This window comes from Schistocerca piceifrons, chromosome X (assembly GCF_021461385.2).
Source record: "Schistocerca piceifrons isolate TAMUIC-IGC-003096 chromosome X, iqSchPice1.1, whole genome shotgun sequence".
In the NCBI taxonomy this organism is placed as follows: Eukaryota; Metazoa; Arthropoda; class Insecta; order Orthoptera; family Acrididae; genus Schistocerca; species Schistocerca piceifrons.
The window spans coordinates 671,298,210-671,321,094 of record NC_060149.1 but is presented as its reverse complement, the minus strand read 5'-3'; positions in this window follow the sequence as shown (position 1 = coordinate 671,321,094).

The following is a 22,885-nucleotide window of genomic DNA, read 5'->3' as shown; positions in this document are numbered from 1 at the left end:
TGGGTAGCTTTGAGGGATGAAGTAGTGAAGGCAGCAGAGGATCAAGTAGGTAAAAAGACGAGGGCTAGTAGAAATCCTTGGGTAACAGAAGAAATATTGAATCTATTTGATGAAAGGAGAAAATATAAAAATGCAGTAAGTGAAACAGGCAAAAAGGAATACAAACATCTCAAAAATGAGATCGACAGGAAGTGCAAAATGGCTAAGCAGGGATGGCTAGAGCACCAATGTAAGGATGTAGAGGCCTATCTCACTAGGAGTAAGATAGATACTGCCCACAGGAAAATTAAAGAGACCTTTGGAGGTAAGAGAACGACTTGTATGAATATTAAGAGCTCAGATGGAAACCCAGTTCTAAGCAAAGAAGGGAAAGCAGAAAGGTGGAAGGAGTATATAGAGGGTGTATACAAGGGCGATGTACTTGAGGACAATATTATGGAAATGGAAGAGGATGTAGATGAAGATGAAATGGGAGATATAATACTGCGTGAAGAGTTTGACAGAGCACTGAAAGACCTGAGTCGAAACAAGGCCCCCGGAGTAGACAATATTCCATTGGAACTACTGACGGCCGTGGGAGAGCCAGTCCTGACAAAACTCTACCATCTGGTGAGCAAGATGTATGAAACAGGCGAAATACCCTCAGACTTCAAGAAGAATATAATAATTCCAATCCCAAAGAAAGCAGGTGTTGACAGATGTGAAAATTACCGAACTATCAGCTTAATAAATCACAGCTGCAAAATACTAACACGAATTCTTTACAGACGAATGGAAAAACTAGCAGAAGCCAACCTCGGGGAAGATCAGTTTGGATTCCGTAGAAACACTGGAACACGTGAGGCAATACTGACCTTACGACTTATCTTAGAAGAAAGATTAAGGAAAGGCAAACCTACGTTTCTAGCATTTGTAGACTTAGAGAAAGCTTTTGACAATGTTGACTGGAATACTCTCTTTCAAATTCTGAAGGTGGCAGGGGTAAAATACAGGGAGCGAAAGGCTATTTACAATTTGTACAGAAACCAGATGGCAGTTATAAGAGTCGAGGGACATGAAAGGGAAGCAGTGATTGGGAAGGGAGTAAGACAAGGTTGTAGCCTCTCCCCGATGTTGTTCAATCTGTATATTGAGCAAGCAGTAAAGGAAACAAAAGAAGAATTCGGGGTAGGTATTAAAATTCATGGAGAAGAAATAAAAACTTTGAGGTTCGCCGATGACATTGTAATTCTGTCAGAGACAGCAAAGGACTTGGAAGAGCAGTTGAATGGAATGGACAGTGTCTTGAAAGGAGGATATAAGATGAACATCAACAAAAGCAAAACTAGGATAATGGAATGTAGTCTAATTAAGTCGGGTGATGCTGAGGGAATTAGATTAGGAAATGAGGCACTTAAAGTAGTAAAGGAGTTTTGCTATTTGGGGAGCAAAATAACTGATGATGGTCGAAGTAGAGAGGATATAAAATGTAGGCTGGCAATGGCAAGGAAAGCGTTTCTGAAGAAGAGAAATTTGTTAACATCTAGTATTGATTTAAGTGTCAGGAAGTCATTTCTGAAAGTATTCGTATGGAGTGTAGCCATGTATGGAAGTGAAACATGGGCGATAAATAGTTTGGACAAGAAGAGAATAGAAGCTTTCGAAATGTGGTGCTACAGAAGAATGCTGAAGATTAGATGGGTAGATCACATAACTAATGAGGAAGTATTGAATAGGATTGGGGAGAAGAGAAGTTTGTGGCACAACTTGACCAGAAGAAGGGATCGGTTGGTAGAACATGTTCTGAGGCATCAAGGGATCACCAGTTTAGTATTGGAGGGCAGCGTGGAGGGTAAAAATCGTAGAGGGAGACCAAGAGATGAATACACTAAGCAGATTCAGAAGGATGTAGGTTGCAGTAGGTACTGGGAGATGAAAAAGCTTGCACAGGATAGAGTGGCATGGAGAGCTGCATCAAACCAGTCTCAGGACTGAAGACCACAACAACAAGTTAAATATAATTTTGCAGAACACTGGGAAGTATTTTCATTTCAATATCGTAGTCATGTTCTGCCAAGCACCACGGAAAATTCAATTAATTAAAAAAAAAATACGTATTAGTGGTAAGCAATGAAAATCTCGCAACTTCATCTGTCTGTGAAAACCTCGGAATTTCAGTTGCCAGTAACTCCATTATCAAAGAGAGTTTTGAAAGTGCTGGAAATTTTCTAATCTGTCAATAACTAGGCTTCCACTCTATAGTTACACATGTAGTAACTTCATAGGTAACACTATATTATTCTTACAAAACAGTTTTTGCTTCCCTGTAAAATGTAACTAAATGGAGTTACGAGGCTTTCATTGCCTATCATCTATATATAAATATTTTTCGAGGTGAAAATTAAAGCTTCATAACTATCCAGCGTAATCACGCTTGAGTCCGAATTCAATTAGTCTAAGTGATTCTCAAGAACAAGATAATATCTTCAGTCCCTTTAGTGGCCAATATCGTATAAAATAAAAATACAATTGACTAGAAATTTACACATCTGCCGGGCAACGCTTGCATCCTTGTTTTACAATTCCTCTCTACAGCTGATCGAAACTAATCAGTGTGTTTCTAGAAAACCGCCGTTCAAAAATAAAGCTCACTGGTTGACATATAGTCAAATTTGTGACATAGTGTATGCTTGAAATTGGTATTACAAGTTACCACTCAACAGTCTTTCTTAGAAAGGGGTCCACAGCCACTTCTAGTGTTTGAAAAGAAGTCATTTTTATTTGAAATGAACAGTCTTCGCAGGATAAGGACTTCTCTTGATAAAGATGTCTCATCTTGATTGTAATTTGCGTTAGATGATGTTTTAATAATATGACAGAACAAACTGCATTGCCAGTAATTTATTGTGTTCAGACAACAGCAGTGTGGTAATGTTCGGAAAGAACAGCTACCAACTAACATTTAGAATCTTACAATTTTTTCGAACACCACATTATGTCACGCCTTTAGCATTAGCGTGTCTTCTTTTTCCATCATTGTTAAATGCCAGAAACGTTAAAATTGCGCGCTATTGATTCCTCCAAACGCACTACAAAGGATACTGAACTCTAGTTAAAAGCAATCGATAGACTGTTCGAGATAAACAATGGTTATCCCTCTCAGTGACAATTTTATTTTCACATTTTTCCATTTGAAAACTGTATGTCAAGGGAACTTTAATTGAATTTTCCGTTCGTGCTTGGTAGAACATGGTAACAACTTCAAAAAAGAAAATTAATCTTTTCCTTTAATGAACGTACTCGAAGATATTACTCACCATTGTCTGCTGACTGAAGTTTCAAAGGGTTTTCTGTGGACGTCTCCCCACTTTTATCTGGGATCTCATATGTGTCTCGTATATTTGACGGTGAAATATTCGCACCGTCGTTGATCTCATTTCTCGGCTGAGAAGGACGCAAGCTACGTCAGTCTGCTACGAAATGAGCGTCGGGTCATTCATAAGCAGACAGAGTGAAAAGGTATTCCCGATGCTGAAGGGTCGTCTTCAGAAGATCCTTTGTGCCCTAAGGCTTTGTATACAGAGATCAGTGCCTCCATAACAACGTGCAGGTGCTGAAAAGGCAGGCTTATTACTTCGTTCTCATACACATCCGGGCGTGGTTAACGAGATGATAGAACCCGCAGCGCTGGTCTTACGCCGTCACATAATATTCAGAAAAATTCCTCGTTTTCCATCTATAAAGTCCCTTGCTTGACAACTGCTAATGTAGCGTCACATGTTTTGATGTATAACATGGGCACTGAGCTGTCAAAATATCATATGAAATTCTGGATAAAATACCTGCTTTAATTAAATTTTACAATCGGACGTTTCCAACAGCGCACCAACATAAGAAACCAAATACAGAAACCTACAATCGTAGAAATATCGTTCGATGTCCTCAGTCCTCAATGTCTTTGCAGCGTGTGTTGTTTTACATTTACAGCAATGTTATTATGTATAGCATATATCTGGAACACAATTAACTACGTGGTATTTATCATTTCGTACTGTACCGTAAATAATTACATTCGTGAAAGCTGCAACACTAAGCAGGTAACTTTTGACTGAAATCAGTCTTGTATCGTAGGTTTGGCACATGACAACATAATAAATACTTATTATTATAGGCTTTTAGATTCTCTCTTTTTGTTTCATTTTTTAGGGTTCCAACCAAAAGGTCTTTATACTCAACTTCAGTAAACATTAGGTACCCATAAAAAACATAAATACAACGGCAAAATTTATATTCAAGCGCTAGTGTTAGACTACAATATGACAATAAAATAGTAGCTCTTAAACGATGGTAAGTTTACATTTACTGTTTCACTAAATTATTCGTAAACGTGTTTCATTATTAAGGTAAACCCGTCATCAACCAGAAGGTTACTTTGAACACCACAGTGCTTTACTAGGCATGTTCCTACTGGAGGAAGTATGCCCTTGCCTTCCCCGATCTTAGAACTGATTAAGCCAGCCAGTTATAGGGAGGCCCACAGTTCAGCGTGGGCTCCGAACCACGACACAACATTACATTTTTCACATTGCAAATCATTGACATAGGCGACAGAAGCAGTAGTAGAAAATCGATGAGACGTTCGCCTGCCTGTTGCGGTAATGTCATCAGGGTAACAATCTGAAGCCATGGCTTGAGTGCCACCAGTTGAGACTGCAGCAGAAGGCACCGAACCGTCGGCAGAGAAAGATGTGCACTCGTGTAAGTGCTCCTGGCCCGATTCAACTGTGTGGGTGTAGCTGAAAGGGCTGCTGTAGCTGTGTAAACCACGTGAGGATTTTCAAGCGGTCCAGTCGCCAGCAGCTGTGGCCGAGCGGTTCCAGGCGCTTCAGTCCGGAATCGCGCTGCTGATAAGGTCGCAGGTTCGAATCCTGCCTCGGGCATGGATGTGTGTGATGATCTTAGGTTAGTTAGTTTGAAGTAGTTCTAAGTCTAGAGGACTGATGACCTCAGATGTTAAGTCCCATAGTGCTTAGAGCCATTTGAACCAAGCGGTCCAGTCACACTGCATGTTCCAGTATACGTCGTCGCTGCTTACGCTCTATTTTACACACGAATCATATAGTAAAAAATGCCCTTCATAACCACAAATGGCGTGGTATAGCATAATCATAGCGTAGCAGATCGTTCAACTGGAAGCACTGCGTTGCTCAAGCAATACATTAAAAAAGAAACTGACACAAAAAATGTGCTGTAGTAATACGTCTGGGTACTTATGGTTGGTGGCTGTCACGGTGAACATCTACAATAAATTCTCTTCCCCCGCCCAATATGTTCCAGCATACCTGAACAGGAGAATCGGATTGTGTTGTCAACAAAGCTGTGCATGTTAACATGCCAGAACAGTCGACTGTAGAAGAATCGAGATTGAATTCTTTTTATCTGCGGAAGTATCCAGACCGAGCGAGTTGCGAGCTGCCTATGCAGGTTTCGGGATTACTAGGGTGTTTGCCCGTCGCCTTCTTGTAGGCATATGAGAAGTTCAAAAGTGAGACATGTTGCTTGTGTTGTGCTAATTTCAGTTTGTAGTGTCATTTGGTTTTGACACTGTGTTCGTTTACCAACACGTCAGATCGTAAAAGAACAACACTAACGACGAATTCATTGATCTTTATAAATCAAATCTTATATATGGAAAACAAAAAGCAACGAGTATCACGACCGAGGAACGCGAAAGGCTGCTTACACAAAAGTGGCGGAATAAACAAAACGAAACAGAAAGGAAAATAATAGTGAAGCCACCACCACAAACAGAATAAAAGAAAAGATTCACTGAAATACTTTCAAGAGGACGTTTACGAGCAATCGTTGTAGTATTACGACTTGTATGATTTTCTGAAAGATTACGGCAATCTCAGGATGGAGAAAAAATACGAAGGCACTCACACATGACGACCGAGTTGCGAGGAGTCACAGTCTTTCGCGAGTGGATGTGGATTTTCACGTCACAATACCTTTACTTCTAATAACGGAGTTTACAACAGACAGTAACTCCACGTATGAATTCCCATTCACAGACATGATTTTTTTATAATATTTTTGTTCAATCTTGAATTTATTTTGCAAGTAAGTAGAGCCACGCTTGAAGCTCTCAACGAATTCTAAAGTAAAATTCTTTCTACGGATCTAACAGAGAATCCTAAAAAAATTTGGTTCTATGTCAAATCAGTAAATGTATCAAAGGAGTCTGTCCACACACACTGCACCATAATGGCATCGAAACTGACGATAACAGAGACAAGACCGGAGCACTAAAACTTCTTTTTCAAAAAATGTTTTACTGAAGAAGATCGAACTACGGTTCTTCCTTTAAATCTCCGCACAAACTTCAAACAAACCGTTATCGAAGTAAGTGACTACAAGAGAGAAAATTGACTGAACTCACTCACCAAAGGAATGGAGACTGGAGTTGGCGGGATGCGTATCAGATTCTACGCAGAGTATGCGAAAGAACTTGTCCCTCTTCTAGTAGTAATATACCGTGGGTCACTGGAGGAACGAAGCATTTTTAATGATAGAGAAAAGCGAAGGTAATTTCCGTTTTCAAGAAGTGTCGTTGAACAGACGCGCGAAACTATAGGCTTATATGGCTGGCATCAGCATCTGGTAGAATTTTGGAGTATATATTTGTTCAGGAAACATGCCATTTCTGGACGCCATGACTCTTATGTAGGAATCAACATTGATTCTGAAAATAACAATCGTGTGAAAACCAAGTAGCTCTGTTCGTCCACGAGACCCAGAAGGCAGCAGATACCAGGGACTAAACTGATACCGTGTTTCTTGACTTCCAGAAAGGGTTCGATGCAGCTCCGCACTGCCGCCTGATGAACAAAATAAGAGGGTACGGAATATTAGATCAGCGTTTTGACTGGACTGTGGAGTTATTAGCGAACAGAACATATGTCATTCTTAACAGAAAACAATCTTCAGATCTAAAATTAACTTTGCGAGTACCCCAAGGGGGCTTTTATGGGATCATTACTTTTCACAGTCAGCAATATATGGTCTAAGGGGTCAGATCAGAAAGCTTTTTACGGATAATGCTGTTGTATTCACAGAAGCCACAAAGCTAGAGAATTACAGCGAAATGTAGGAAGACCTGCAGAGTATCTATGCTTATTGCAAGGACTGGTAGTTGGAGCTCAGTATAAACAACTGTAAAGTACTGCGCACAAATAGACAGAAAGATCCCTTATTGTATGATTAGACGTTTGGAGAACACGTACTGGAGGAGAACCGGACCCATTAAATATCTGGGAGAGCGATCTAAAGTGTAACGACCACATAAAACTAATCACAGGTAAGGCACCTGCCAGACTGAGATTTACTGCAAGAATCGTCGAGAAATTTAGTCCACCCAGAAAGGAGGTAGTTTACAAAACTCTCGTTGGACCGGTACTTGAATATTTCTCGTCAGTCTGGGATCCGTACCAGAAGGACTGACAGAGGATATACACAGGAGCGAATGAAGAGCAGCGAGCTTCGTTACGAGCTCATTTAGTAAATGTGAAAGAGTCACGGAGATGCTCAGCCAACTCCAATGACAGACGCTTCAATAGAGGCATTCTGCATCACGTATTTTGTATTTTTCAAACTCCGAAAGCTTACGTTCCTAGAAGAGTCAATCAATATATTGTCTTCCAGCAACGTATATTCTGCGGAAAGGCATGAAGGTAAAATTAGAGAAATTCAAGCTCACAGTGGGGCTAAGAGTTGTTATACCCTCCGGCCATTCGGGACTGGAATACAAAGTGGGGACCTGACAATGGTATATAAAGTACCCTCCACCACAAACCATAAGATGGTTTCGGAGTCTAAATGTGATTGTAGATGTGGTTGTGCTGACTACTTTTCAAAAGATATTCCTTACACCACTTCCCACGTTTCTTATGTTTTTAAAGCAAGTAACAGGCGCTTTTTCAAACGATCTAAGCCATGGTCACCACTGAAGTTTACCATAGCCTGTGTGTACGCATCACATCTACGCAAGGTAATCTGTGAATAATTTCAGGGCAGTTGTGCGTATACTATTATGTGATTCAGAGTGCCCTTGTGAAATATCACGATAGAAGCACACGACAATCCGACCGAAGCGCTATTGCCGCCATGTGCAATAATATTGTGGTTGGCTAATGCACCTGACAAACCGAAACGTCTGTGACGCCCTTAAATTGCGATTATGGTAACAATTGTGCCTACTCAGATCGATGAAACATTATGTATTTTACACATAATGATCTTAAGTGATGTAAAATGAAGTTGTGGTCTTATTACAAGCGGCGATCAAACAGTTTCCAAAAATGTCCAAATGTGTGTGAAAGCTTATGGGATTTAACTGCTAAGGTCATCAGTCCCTATGCTTACACACTACTTAACCTAAATTATCCTAAGGACAAACACACACACCCATGCTCGAGGGAGGACTCGAACCTCCGCCGGGACCAGCCGCATAGTCCATGACTGCAGCGCCTTTAGACCGCTCGGCTTACCCCGCGCGGCAAAATAGTTTCCGTCTGAGGGTGTTGACACAGGTTATATGCAGCGTAGCGCGAGACGTAGGCAAGGGATTATAGAAGCATTAGTGTCTTTCGGACATGCGAGAGGTAGAACCATGTCGAGGTTATAGCCAAATGTGCCCAAACAGGGCCAAAGTGCTGTTATTCTTTTTTTGGCTGTCAAAGCACAAACACCGGGAGACATCCATCGGAGAATGAAGAATGTGTATGGGGCAGCATGCTGTCGCAAACCACAGTTGTCAAATGGTGCTCCAGGCTCCGTGCTGGGCGTTGCTGCTTCATGACGACGCACGCCCCCATACCGAGAACGTCGTAACGCAAAAGTTTCGCCAACTAAGTGGGAGACATTCGAGCACCCGCCCCATTGTTCTGATGTCTCACTATGTGGTTATCACGCCCTCGGTCCCTTAAAAAGGTCCTTGAAGGTTTGGCGATTCCTGTCACACGAGGATGTGCAGCAGGCTTCTTCACGCAGAAAGACACGATGCTTTACGAAACAGGCACATTCAACCTAGTGTGCTGGTGAGATGATTGACTTAATGATGAAGGTGATTTTGCCTGATTGGCATACCGATACTAGACTGTATGAGTTCCGAACGGAAACTTTTTGATCGTCACCTTATACGGTACCCACGCAAGGAACGACGCCTGCGGAATGCAAAGGTAAAGTTTTGCGCTTTATCAGCATCTTTAAGATGTTAATGTTAAGGGCATCCAGTAAAGAAATAGTGACAAAGTAAGGGAGACAATTTAAGCCTCTGGGATGCTTCAGATGCTGGGAGAGCTGAGGATGGGGTGATGTAGCGGTGGCGGTAAGGTCGTATGGGATCAAACTGCTGAGGTCATCGGTCCCTAGGCTTACACACTACTTGGGCTAGCTAAAACTAACTTACCCTAAGTACAACACACACACTCATGCCCGAGGGAGGACTCGAACCTGTGACGAGGAGAGCCGCGCGAACCGTGGTAAGGTGCCTTAGACCGTGCGGCTACTCCGCGCGGCTGAGGTGACGCATTTCGTACCCCGTTATACTGTGAGATGTATTCCAGCCAGTAATAGTGGAGACAATGAAATCGACATTGTCGAATATATGTGGACAGCATGTTACACTTGGCGCTCTTCAGTGTGGTAAACTGTTGACAGCTCCAGCTGCTGAAATTTTTAACATAATAGCTCACGTAACACCTGCATATAAGTACGCATTTAATAAACGAAAAGTAACTTCACTACATAAACACGTGCTCAGTGAAGTCATTTTTGCCTACTCACATTAGAGAACTGGATAGCAACTGCTGGCGACTTGTTGTCTGTCAGTAAACTTCGAAGTAAGGGAAGGGGGGGGGGGGCAGCCGCTGTACAAGATGACTAAGAATCAATTTACACTCCAGCAGTGCAGTACAGTGTGCAGAGACATGCAGATTCTGTCCATATGCGTTTCTTGCCTTAGTGTTATTAGTAACTCATATCTGTATTCCATGTAATGTTCATGAAAGTACTTTGTAAAAAATAAACACCCCCGCCCCTCGGGCTTGTCTGAGCACTGCGGTCGCCAATGATTCATAAGGCGCGATGCAGAGGGTCAGCATAAATTCGTGGAACACCACCCAGAAGTTGTTTCTTGTGATGTAGGAGGGTATATAGGGGAACCACCTGCTCGCTCTTTAGTTTGCAGACTTATGAAGGAGGAAATTCCATGACGACAATCCGGCGGCCTACCTTTCCTCGCGTTTCTACCCACCGCCCCCTGCTCCTCCACGCTTTCATCCTGTTACACACCAGGAACACAGGTAGTCGCGTGTCCCCCCCCCCCCCTCCCCGTCGGAGTTCGAGTCCTCCCTCGGGCATGGGTGTGCGTGTTGTACTTAGCGTAGGTAAGTTTAAGTTAGGTTAAGTAGTGGGTAAGCCTAGGGGCCGATGACCTCAGCAGATTGGTCACATAGGAACTTACCACAAATGTCCAAATATCCCTTACTACGGCGCTGCGGCACTTAGACGTGGTACACACATTTAATATTTGATCTTAACCCGCCTCATTTATCAGTAAACATTAATTTTATACCATTAAAACACTATTTTCAAAAATCCGCGGGTTTTCCATCCCTTGCAACGCGGAAACTGTTAGTCATAGAGAAAATATGAATAGAACCTTTTCTGTAGGAAATATTTTCTCTAGAAGCCGTGGTTTCCGAACTGTTCACGAAAAATGTAAAAGAAGCCTTTAAACCAGTCCCCACCCCTTACGCTTTTAACGTTACAAGTAGCTGGTTCGATTGCCGCTGGGCGTACTGATCTGACAGGTCAGCTGTGGGCCGACGTGAATGTTTGTTGTGCCAGCCAGCTGTCGGACGCATTGTGTCTGGTCAGCTCAGCGCAGGTAAAGGTGGCTAGCAAGCCACGACGCCCAGCGATTATTGGCGTCTTCTCGGGCGGAGACAGGGGTGTGTTCCGGCGGCAAAGCGAATATGGAGGGACCGGTGACTTGGAACATAGAGTCAGTAATATAATTTTAATGAAAATACGTAAAATGCCTTACAAGCATACTAGAAAGACATCAACGACAGCTTTGGAACCATGGCAATGGGACGAGTTCATTGAACAAAAAACCATGTTTGAAGCTGTAATATTTAAAAAGTTGTAAACATTATTGCCGTCATTGCTTGTAAGAAATTGTAACAACCGAACTCATCACTAAAGTCACACTAGCAAAACATCAATCTGATGGATGGATGGGTGGATGGTGCCCAACAATATTATGAACAGAACACTTTTCTAATCAAACAAATATACAAAATGTTATTAACAATTTAATTTATTTACGTAAATAGTGCTATAGTTATGTAATCCTCCACAGAGACCCAAATGTTCTTAACAGCTTGACTTTCCTTCCTTAAAATTCCAATAACTTTCAATTTATACTTATTAATTATTGTTGCAATTTATAAAATAGGATAAGTCAGTATTTCGACTCAAGTGTCGAATATGGCGATTTATATGTTTGAGATTTGTTTAAAACTGTTGAATTAAGACATAAGTTATTTTATTAAGAGGTCTCCAACTAATCGCAGAGATTTTCTGTATGTTTTATCATAAGTATCTATATGAAATTATTGTAAAAATTATGAATGGTGGTGAGGATGATGGTAAGTGCATTGAACCGAGAATTGGTCACGTTATCGAACTTTTAAAGAAACGTGCAGGGCAGAGCTCCTGGTCTTTCGTCTGTCATCTTGAGTCTGGAGTTTTTAGTTTCATCTGGAGTCAGTAAAGTTATGAGCGGTGTGTATGATGCATATGTTACGTTCGTGTAGCGGGACTGAGAATAATTTTGGACGCGTGTGATGATTTAGAAATCTCGGGACTCTGATTTCAAACTTTAGAGGCAGTTTAGTTAGTGACGAGATCTCGCATGAGCCGACTTTAGTTTCTGTTGTATATCATTGCAGTTGTGAACATGTAAAGACATGTGGTTTAACAGATTTATATTGTGACTGACTTGAACTCATTTCGTTGCAACAGCACTAGAGACTATAAAATTGAGATTCGCTGTGAATGATAAAACTCATGCTATAGAACGTTAAGATACAGTTCAGATTTTCAAGAGTTTATTGCACTGATGTACTTTATTATTTAGCGCATGCTGCTGGGTGTAAATGCTACACCTGCACAACGTAATTCCAAAATTTTTGCTCCGCTGATAGATGCCGAACAGTTGCTCAATGAATTATTTGTATTGTAGACGAGTGTGCAAGGGCGTACAGCATTGTGATATCATCACTGAACAGACTGAAGAGTTTAGTTCTATTACTGATTTTTAGAAAACTCAAACGTCTTGCTGTTTTTGGTCAGATTAGTTCGAAGAACTTTACTTTCGAATTCATAGAACACCTCTCACATTGGTCTCCTTACGCTCATTTTGGCTTCTTTCAGCTGTTGTTTGCCAATAAGACTTCTACTTGGCCTGAAACAATAGTGAAGTTCTGTTTGGTTCAAATGGCTCTGAGCGCTATAGGACTTAACATCTGAGGTCATCAGTCCCCTAGAACTTAGAACTGCTTAAACCTAACTAACCTAAGGACATCACACACATCCATACCCGAGACAGGATTCGAACCTGCGACCGTGAAGGTCGCGCGGTTCCAGACTGTAGCGCCTAGAACCGCCCGGTCATTTCGGCCGGCGAAGTTCCGTTTGCTTCCATGGCTATTGAACTATAGAGAATCTTTCACATACCTAACAAACTTGTTCGATATGTTCTGGTCTAAGACCTATTGTAGGCAGAGCAGGCCTAAACTGCAGGTGAAACAGCGACTGTTGAAATTAAGATTTTCAGGATTGTCACAAGTCGCGCTCGGTCTCTTTGCTGGCCGGTTTTGGTCAATTTAACAAGGGCACCGTCACAGACGGTGTAATTTACAGTTCATAGTAGTTGGCTGATTAGTTTGTGCAGTGGTTTTGAATTTTATCTTGTTGTACTCTACATCTTCGTCCGCAAGTTTGCATATTTGATATTGACTGCTCACTTAATTTACCATTTGTCTTCTGATAATCTTTCGAAGTAAAAATATGTACCTACCCTTATAAACATTCCTTGTTGATAGTCACTGTTACTGTAACTGCTTTACCGTCACTTCTTTCCTATTCTTTGTCAACTGGTTCGAAAATTTCGAGTCTGTTGGTTACCAAGAACTCTAAGACATTGTTCTCACAAGTCGGTTATCTACTTAACATCTTGTCCTACTCCTCAGGAGAAAGTAGAGAACAATTTCACATGAATCCCTATCTTTGGCACCAATTTTAATCGCAAGGATCTATTGCTGCTCAATTACTCGCGATATTCTCCATGGTTTTTCGAAATCGCTCAGCTACTACTGTTCCTCAAGCATATGGTCTATAATGTCATCCGATTACCATGTTTCATCCACCGTTGATGCCTATCTTTCCCCATATCATTTCACATTCGGTATCAGTAATAACCTCAGTTAGTAAAAAATGGTTTAAATGGCTCTAAGCACAATGGGACTTAACATCTGTGGTCATCAGTCCCCTAGACATAGAACTACTTAAACCTAACTATCCTAAGGACATCACACACATCCATTCCCGAGGCAGTATTCGAGCCTGCGACCGTAGCAGCAGCGCGTTCCCGACTGAAGCGTCTAGAACCGCTCGCCCACAGCGGCCAGCCCTCAGTTAGTAGTGTGGAGATCCTAACGGGAATAACTAAAACGCCGCCATTAGTGTTTAGCATACTCTTGAGATACACATCCCAATTTTTAGTGTAGGATTTCGCTGCTATTCGCCTTCGGTTTCAGCCAGCTTTCTGTTCCTGTTGCTACGTGGATGTTATTGCCTTTTATAAGTGCGACTATTCTGAATTTTCAACATGTATGCTCCTGCAGTTTACTGGTACCACATTAAAATTTTGTCGTACTGGTCTGTAAAGTCATATGATCTTCTGCGACATTAATGTGACTGATCTTTCTCCGGTCACAGCAGGCAGCTCATCACTGAACCTACGTAGAGGTTGCTCTGATCTGAAACCCCCGCCCTTGAGTACATCACACGTATATTGATACGAGAGTAGGAGCTTCTGATAACTCTTCGGCTGCAAATCAGAAGACACGGGACCGTTTTTGGGTCAGATGCTCCAAACATTCAGCCGTGCTTCCACTCCTCCTCACCAATGCAGCCATTATTTTAAAGTAACAAGCAGGGTCTCGGATCCAGCGCGGCAGGACATCATTCGTGCAGACATAAAATACAATTTTCAGTCGGTTGAACCCAGTACGTTCATGGATAGCATTCCAAGAATCTTATCCTTCAACCTCTGCAGTATTTTAGATGTGGGAATGACTGTTTCACAGGAGACGTGGACTGACACATGAAATGTATTCCCAGTTGTGAATATGAGCGACCAGCAGCTGTATAATGGAATAACGACAGTGAAAATTTGTGTAGTTTATCGTGTAAAGGAAATTTAACGGATTTCTTTTCGTATTCATGTGGAAGATCTCACACTTTTCCTTATTCGGAGACAACTGCCACCTTTTGCACAACACAGATATTTTGTCTAAATCATTTTGCAGTTGGTTTTGATCTTCTTATGATTTCACGATATGGCAAATGGAAGCGTCATCTGCAAACAAGCTAAGAGAGCTGCTCAGATTGTGTCCTGATCGTTTATATAGATTAGGACAAGGGGCGGGTCTACAACATTTCCTTGAGGAACGCCGGATATCACTTCTGGTTTACTTCATGATTTTCCACCGATTACTGCTACAGTGACATTTCTGACAGGATATCACGCATCATATCGCCATCAGCGTTTTAGAGCTATCGAATACTGTTGAAATCAATTTTAATATTACAAAGGGTACCTGTGAAGTATTGAAGTAAAAGACTAGGTAAGGTACGTGTCCACAAATTTTCAGACCATCGTAGGAAAAACAGTTATGTAGGATATGGCAAAATTTCTTTCTGTGTTCCGATAGCACCAGCAATGAGCCACGTAAGTCTGTGGATATATATATATATATATATATATATATATATATATATATATATATATATATGTTGGGTAGTCGTGGTCGGGTGTACGTGAGCAATACGACGGTCAGACAAATAAATGAACTGAGCACGTACTTGTCATCAGTTTTTGACATTTAATAACAGGAGTACATTAGATGTTATTTTTTTTTAATTTACGCTTTTCGGGCGTGGTTCATCAGAATAGCAGAGGAAAAAACGTAATTCAGAGTACCATGTCAACTGGTACCCGTCATAACGCTGGTGCACAAAAAAAGTTTTATTTACTACGATGTGTTGTACTGTTAAATATTCTTATAGCTTTAACTATTAAGAGCGAGGTGTAAAGTAGAACAGAATATGATTTCCGGTATAGAAAATGCAACGTAGAAGAGTTACTCCCACGGCTGCGTAGACCTATTGCCCACAAATATTCCTACAGCTAAATGTACATTTTTGTTACGACTACAAAGTCATACAACGGCGGATTGGTACTACGTGTACCACTCCTATCCAAATCGCTAACAGTTCCCAGATTCAAATGGTTCAAATGGCTCTAAGCACTATGCGACTTAACATCTGAGGTCATCAGTCCCCTCGACTTAGAACTACTTAAACCTAACTAACCTAAGGGCCGGCCGCGGTGGTCTAGCGGTTCTGGCGCTCAGTCCGGAACCGCGCGACTACTACGGTCGCAGGTTCGAATCCTGCCTCGGGCATGGATGTGTGTGATGTCCTTAGGTTAGTTAGGTTTAAGTAGTTCTAAGTTCTAGGGGACTGATGACCACAGATGTTAAGTCCCATATTGCTCAGAGCCATTTGAACCATTTTGAACCTAAGGACATCACACACACCCATGCCCGAGACAGGATTCGAACCTGCGACCGTAGCAGCAGCGCGGTTCCGGACTGAAGCCCCTAAAACGGCTCGACCACAGCAGCCGGAAATAGTTTCCATGAAGTACGACTGCCGGTAAGCCTCCGTGCGGGCTCGTATTTTTCTAATTTTATCCTCATCGTGTTTTTTGCGAGGTATACATAGGAGAAAAGATTATATTTGTTGATTCTTGAAGGGAAGTATGCAGTCGGAACTTTAACAGTAAACAACACCGTGATGCGGAACGCCTCTCTTGTAGTGTCTGTCATTGAAGTTGGTTGATCATCTCTGTGACGCTTTTGTGCTTATTAAATTAACCTGTAACTATACGTGTTGCATTTCTTTGGATCTTCTCTATTTCCTCTATCTCTCACCGACCCCCCCCCCCCCCGACCCCCCAGACGAACAGTATTGATGTATTGGTTGAACGAGGGCTTTGTAAGCTACCTCCTTTTCTCATGGGCTACATTTCCTGAGCACTCTTCCAATTAATCTCATTCTGCCATTTGTCTCTTCTACCATTAGTTTTATGTGCTAGTTCCACTTAAAATCATTCTGTACGCACACTCTTGGATTTTTTAAAATATGGAGTAGCTGCTTCCAGCGGTGGTTCTACAATCGTGTATTCATAAAATAATGGGTCTTCCTCTCTATGTACGCGCAATACATGACATTTGCTTGAGAGTCAAATGCCACTCCCTGCACCAAGCTGGATCCTCTGCAGGTCTTGCTACAATCTTCTAGCGACGCGACTTCTCTGTATACACTATACGGCAGAATCAACAGCGAAAAGTCTCATGGAACTCCCGATGTTGTCTACAATGTCATTTACATATATATTGTTAAAACTAATGGACCTATTACACTCTCTTGGGGGTAGGTCCGAATTCGTTTCTACGTCTGAAGACTTCTCTCCACTGAGAATGACGTGCTGTGTTCCGTTTGTTAGAAACTCTTCAGTAAAAATCAGACAGTTGGTCTGATATCAAGTACGCTCGAACTTCGTTCATTAGGCAGCGCGGAACAGTATCGATTGCCTAACAGATGTCAAGGAACACGATATCCATCTGGACATGTACCGCCTTTTGGGTCTCGTGGACGAACAGAGGAAGCAGCTGGGTTTCACATGATCGTTGTTTTCTGAACCCATGTTCATTCCCAAAGAGGATATTTTCGGTCCCCATAAATGTCATAATACGTCAGCGTAGAACATATTCAAAAATTCTACAGCTGACAGTCGTTAGAGACATAAACCTACAGTTTCGTGCGTCTCTTTGGCCACCTTTCTTGAAAACGGGAATGTCTTGTACTTTTTCCATTCAGCGGGAGTACTTTGCTCCACACCTGCCGCACATTTCCGCTAAGATGGCCAAGTTCTTTCGCATACTCTGTTTAGGTCAGAACTGATATCCCGTCAGATCCAGTGGCCTTTCCTATGTTGAGCGATTTCAGTTGATTTCGATCCTATAGTCACTTATTTTTTCCTTCGTACGACGATTGAAAGTAGCCACCACAGTGCGATCTTCCTCCGTCAACAGTTTTGGAAAAAGACGTTTAGAATATCGGCCTTTTCTGTGTCGTCTTCCGCGTTATTGCCATTATGTCACAGTGTCTGGACACATGGCTTCGATCTGTTTCTGATTTCAAGTAAGACCAAAACTTCTTAGGGTTTCCTGTCAAGCCGGCGGACAGAATTTTACTTTTGAATTTGTGGAACGCTTCATGCATGGCTCGGGTCACGCTGACTTTAGCTTCGTTTAATTAATGTTTGTGTTTGAGGCTTTGGCTTCGTTTGAATTTGCAGTGAAGCTCTCTTTGTTTTCGTATCAGCTTTCTGACATGGCTGTCGAATCAAGGCGGGTCTTTTCCATCTCTTACAAGTTTTCTCGGTACAAACCTGTCTAAAGCGTATTTTACAAAGCTGTTGAACGGTGTTCACTGACAGTCAAATTTGTAAGTGCTGGAGAAGGAATTTCGTGTTGATCGATCAGATAATATGTTTCTTGTCGCTCTAGCTAAGCAGAAAGATCTTTCTGCCTTTCTTTGTATTCCTATTTAAAGCCGTATTCATCGATGGTGTAACGCCATTACGGTAACTGATCCCCTATTCTACGTTAACTGGTCGGAAAAAATGGTTCAAATGGCTCTGAGCACTATGGGACTTAACATCTATGGTCATCAGTCCCCTAGAACTTAGAACTACTTAAACCTAACTAACCTAAGGACAGCACACAACACCCAGCCATCACGGGGCAGAGAAAATCCCTGACCCCGCCGGGAATCGAACCCGGGAACCCGTGCGTGGGAAGCGAGAACGCTACCGCACGACCACGAGATGCGGGCAACTGGTCGGAAGTTCGGGTCTGTTTGTACCAGCAGATCTAACATGTTACCTTCACGAGTTGGTGCTCTGATTAACTACTAAAGCCAATTTTCGGATAAGGCATTTAAATCGATTACACACCATCCCTTGTCCCTGCTATCCGCCCTAATCACTTGTTTCCCACTGTCGGCTCACCCCGTCGGAGGTTCGAATCCTCCCTCAGGCATGGGTGTGTTTGTCTTGTCCTTAGCCAAATTTAAGTAGTGTGTAAGTCTAGGGACCTCAGCAGTTTGGTGCCCTAGGAACTTACCACAAATTTCCAAATTTTCTCCCACTCTGTATCTGGTAAGTTTAAATCTCCATCTAAAACTACACCACGACCAGGAAATGTTTGCGAAATATTCTCCAAGTTTATGTCCCGCCACTACTGCTCCTCAGCCATGGGATTTATAAAATCATCCGCTATTCTTATAAACCCCTGCCTATATAGACTGACATGAAAAGTTAGCAAAACGAGAAACTGATGCTATTTAGTATGTAGCACACAGCCCCACATGTGCCTCAAACTTTATTAACAACCCGTTTAGGTAGTCAAGCGTCCATTTTCAATTAGCGACGAAGCCACCGCTTCTCTGCAACGAAGTAGTGACTTCATCGCTGTTTGAAACTTGAAAATGGAGGCTTGACATCGAAACCGGTTGTTAATAAAGTTTAATGTGCATGTGACACTGCGTACTATGTAACATATTCTGCCCTGCTGTTGCAGGTCCGTATTCATGTTTTTGTTAGAATACGAATGCTATCAAGTGTTTACCCATTTCTAATTGGCTTCTGGCGTTTCTTTCCGGACGGAAATCATGTAGCGGGGTCAGTCCGGAATTCTAGCTCTTATACATGGATCCGTACTGAAATAAACTGTATATGTGATTGGAAGAAGAATACTGCCGACTATAATGTTGCAGTGGATGCAAATTACGAAAATTCGAAATTAAAAATAAGTGAATGTTGTGTAATAAATTTGATAATGACCTGACGCGAAACTTCTCATTATTATTTTCTAAATAAACAATTTGTAGCTATAAGTTCCGATGGTAAAACGCATGCAACTTCTACTAATTTTTTTAACAACATAAAATAAGTATGGCCGGCCGGAGTGGCCGAGCGGTTCTAGGCGCTACAATCTGGAACCGCGCGACCGCTACGGTCGCAGGTTCGAATCCTGCCTCGGACATGGATGTGTGTGATGTCCTTAGGTTAGTTAGGTTTAAGTAGCTCTAAGTTCTAGGGGACTGGTGACCTCAGAAGTTAAGTCCCATAGTGCTCAGAGCCATTTGAACCATTTGAACATTCCGTCGACAGAGTCGTCATTGGTGATGGATTACAAGATCGGATTACGAAAGGACGGGTAGAAATCGGCCGTGACCTTTTCAAAGGAACTATACGGTATATCCCCGGTGCGATTTAGGGCAATCACGTAAAATCTACATCTGGATGGCTGGACGATGATTTGAACAGTCGTCCTCCAGAATGCGAGTCCAGTGTGCTAACCACTGCACCACGTCGCTCGGTAACTTATAAACAGACTGATATAAATGGCGGAGGGAAGTCTAAGACGACATGGGCTGACAACTGAAGGATGTAAATGTCAAACGTTGTAAGTATCAAATCTCACGTTTGTCAGGATATTCAAAATCAATGTATCTCTGTTTGAAGATAATTTATTTGAAACCAAAAAATTAAGTGGTTATTCTGATGCCACACATAATTATCCTACTCGCCTCATCAATGCAAAAAACTATAGAAATTAGAAAACAAATAACTTACTAATCATGTACTAGACACGGCATATGTAGGTTATAGTGCACATATCTAACACCAGAAATTGATAAGACAAAGGTAATTTCAGGAACTGATAAAATAAGAAAGGTGTATTACACCTGAGGGAACTGGATGAAACCCCACCCCCTCTGTAGAGCAGCCATAGCCCAAGCAACAGAGGCAATTGCGCAAGGTTATCCAGCGAACCACCCACACCCATACCTCATCCCCTCCCCACTGTGCAAATCACACTAACTTGGGAGCCACCTTAAATAGAATTCTGGCATTTCAGAAACAGTGTTCCAGTACCAATTTGAAGACCAGTGGTACAAATAATTTAAGCACATTTGACTAACAATTATTGAACCTCGAAAAGTACCGCGTAACACCGCCTCTACCAGTAATGTTTTCGCTGTTATTGTTTTTGTTGTTGTAGTTGCTGTGTTGTCGTCCGAAGAACGCGGTACTGTGGCAAAGTTGGTACCTCACGACGAAACAACAAGCAAGCACATTCGCTGCCAGACACAGCGACGAATGAGAGACGTCGACTAGACTCACTCTCAAGAGTTCCATACGCCACTGCTGCTGAAGACTTACGTAGTTACGTCAGAGCGGAGTGCTGTTCAGACCTACCTGCAATCATCGCCGAAGACAACAGCATCGTCTCACTACAGAACCAGCAGCGTGAGAACTTTATAAGACAGAACTATGCGGCAAAGTTTTTAATCAGTTGTACATGGAGAGGAGAGACTACTATCTTGTACTGTATCAGGTAATCTGTTATTGTACAATGACAATAACAGATATACATAGACGGTCCTGTGCACACGGATTGGCTCTGAGCACTATGGGACTTAACATCTGTGGTCATCAGTCCCATAGAACTTAGAACTACTTAAATCTAACTAACCTAAGGACATCACAGACATCCACGCCCGAGGCAGGATTCGAACCTGCGACCGTAGCGGTCACGCGGTTCCAGACTGAAGCGCCTAGAACCGCACGGCCACACGGGCCGGCGCATACGGATTGTTTCAAAGCATTTTATCTTGTTCAAGTTATAACAAAGAGCTCTAATATTTTATGTATGTTGTAGTATCTGCCACCACAATGCCGACGAGTGGTTTTTCGACCGGCACAACCGTTGTTGTTGTTGTTGTTGTTGATGTTGTTGTGGTGGTGGTTCTGGTCTTCAAAGTCTGTTGATGCACCTCTCCAAGCTAGTCTACTGTAGACAAGCTTATGAGTCTCTACGTAACTGCTGCAACCTACATCCATTTGAATCTGAATGCTGTATTCAAGTCTTGGTCTCCATCTACAGTTTTAACCCTCGACACTTACTTCCATCACCAGACTGGCTGTTGCTTGGAGTCCGGATGTATTGTACCAACCGATCCATCCTCTTAGTCAAGTTGTTCCAAAAGTTTCTTTTCTCCGCATTTCGGTAAATCTCCTTATTAGTTATCCGATCTCATCATATAACCTCCAGAAATTTCTTGTAGAACCACATTTCAAATGCTTTTATTCTGTTCTTTTCTGAACTGTTTAACGTTCACTTTTCACTTCCGCGGAGGCTACACTCCAGACAAATACCTTCAGAAGAGACTTCCTAGCATTTAAATTTATATTCAACGTCAACACATTTCTCTTCTTCAGAAAAGTTTTTCTTGCAGATCACAGTATGCGTTTTATATCCTCTGTACTTTGCACGTGACCAGTTATTTTGGTGACCAAATAGCACAATTCATCTACTAGTTTTAGTGTGTCGTTTTCTAAACTAATTCCCTCAGCTTCGCCTGGTTTACATCCACTTTTGTTGATGTTTATTTTATAACCTCGTTTCAAGACGCTATACATTCCGTTCAACTGCTCTTGCAAGTCCTTTGCCGTCTCTGCGAGATATACAATGTCATTGGGAAATGCCAAAATTTTCATTTCTTCTCCTGAAATTTAATTCCCTTTCCAGTCTTTTCTTTACTGCTTCCTCGGTGTACAGATTGACTAATATGCACGATATGCTACAAACTTTTCTCACATTCTTCTTTACTACTGGCCCCCCTTCACGTCCTTCGACTCTGTAGTCTGGCCTTGAAAATAGCCTCAGTGAGCCAAGGAAGAGAGTCCACAAGTTCCTTAAAATGAAGCCCCTTATTAACAATTAGATCTGTAGAGCTACCAAATTGCAGGGACGTTGATTGCTACGTTTTAACCGCTGATCTAAGTTGCCCCAGATATTTCGTAAGGATTAAGTATATTAAGAGTGTGTGCCTGACCGACACTCGAACTCGAGAACTTTGCCTTTCGCGAGCAAGTGAGCTATCAACTGAGATGCCCGAGCACTGCTCACGACACCTCCTCACAGCTTTACTTCTGTCAGTAACTCGTTTCCTACATTCCAAACGTCACAGAAGTTCTCCTGCGAAACTAGTACGGCCGGAAGAAAGGATATTGCGGAGACATGGCTCAGCTGGTAGAGCACTTGACCGCAAGAGACAAAGGTCCCGAGTTCGACTTTCAGTCCGGTACACACGAAGTTTCCTATTAGCGCACACTCCGCTGCAGAGCGAAAAAATCGTTCTGGGAACATCGCCCAAGCTGTGGCTAAGCCATTTCTCCGCAATATCCTTTCTTCCAGAAGTGCTAGTCCCGTAAGTTTCACAGGAGAACTTCTGTGAAGTTTAAAAGGTAAGACGGAAGTGCAGATATGAGGAACGGTCTTAAGTCGTGCTTGGCTAGCTCAACTGGTAGAGCACTTACCTACAAAAGGCAAAGGTCGCGAGTTCGAGT